The sequence below is a fragment of the Salvelinus sp. IW2-2015 genome, unplaced genomic scaffold (assembly GCF_002910315.2).
Source record: "Salvelinus sp. IW2-2015 unplaced genomic scaffold, ASM291031v2 Un_scaffold4933, whole genome shotgun sequence".
In the NCBI taxonomy this organism is placed as follows: domain Eukaryota; kingdom Metazoa; phylum Chordata; class Actinopteri; order Salmoniformes; family Salmonidae; genus Salvelinus; species Salvelinus sp. IW2-2015.
In genome coordinates, this window is record NW_019946202.1 from 121,382 (window position 1) to 122,571 (window position 1,190).

At 44.6% G+C, this 1,190-nt stretch overlaps 1 protein-coding gene and 1 pseudogene across 1 annotated transcript in view; one reads left to right on the plus strand and one right to left on the minus strand.

Annotated features, from left to right (window-relative positions):
* LOC139026499 (ribonuclease inhibitor-like) overlaps window positions 1-1,190 on the plus strand; it is a 152,489-nt gene that overhangs the window by 114,444 nt on the left and 36,855 nt on the right. The gene's annotated exons all lie outside the window — the stretch shown is intronic.
* The window catches only part of LOC139026498 (NLR family CARD domain-containing protein 3-like), a 43,754-nt pseudogene that overhangs the window by 38,694 nt on the left and 3,870 nt on the right, over window positions 1-1,190 (minus strand).

The following is a 1,190-nucleotide window of genomic DNA, read 5'->3' on the forward strand; positions in this document are numbered from 1 at the left end:
GGGTTTAGTTGATTGTGTTGCACTGCTCATGTCTACGTTCTGGAACTCTCAGCGTCCCCGTACAGATCTGTCAGCGTCCCCGTACAGAACTGTCAGCGTCCGCGTACAGAACTGTCAGCGTCCGCGTACAGAACTGTCCGCGTCCACGTACAGAACTGTCAGCGTCCCCGTACAGAACTGTCAGCGTCCGCGTACAGAACTGTCAGCGTCCACGTACAGAACTGTCCGCGTTCACGTACAGAACTGCCCGCCATGAAGCATCAGTTATAGGCTACAAGCTGAGTTGATCTTGGGGAATAAAAAAGGAGTTTGTTACAGTGTTGAAACGCCGAATATTATTGTTCAATTTGCTATTTTCTTTACGGTCAGGGACAGTATGAGTGTAGCCAGATCCTTTTCAGTCTCTATCCTTGTTTCATTTTGTGGTTCACCGGATTCGTTGTCATCTTCGAGGCGAGGGACAGACGAACGACCAGCTAGCTAGCCAAGCTAGTCGATACAGCTAGGTAAGCTAACTAGGTACTATACCAACAGCATCCTAGTTACCATAGCTACCACCACATCATCACTGGCTGCCTGCATTTCTTGTGGACCGATGGAGCTCCCCGGTTGTTTCTTCCACCTCTTAAATCCGTGGAGGGCTTCTCCCTCTCTCGTTGACGGATGCTGGCTACCTCTGTCCGGTTCTCCTCTCTTCACTAGATGGACGGTAACTTTAGTGTTTAACCCCTCTGTGTCCATGGACCAATCTTTTGAATATTATTTTCGGGGCGCCTCAAGTAGCCTGGTCACATTCAATTTTTTTTTAAATTCTCAGCTGCCTCACAAATGTCTAAGTTAATGAATAACTTTTAATTGCTAAATATTTCCAATAGATGGCAGCATAAGACCACGAAGCACCAGTTATAGGCTACAAGCAGCAATATGATTGACATAAAATAGCATGCAACCACAGACAATATGTCCCATGATTTTCTAAAATGGTCACTCATTACTTTAGTTAGCTATATATCTCGTATTAGGGCTGTGTTGCTTTTGGGAGAGCAAAGAAGTAGTGACTATAGCAGGTATTGAACCCTGGGTAAATAATCACTAGTCAGAACCTCAACCTCAGTATACATTCATTATAAAAAACAACTTAATATCTGATATTGCGAGTAAACAACCTCGGAATAGAAAAGACAAGAGTG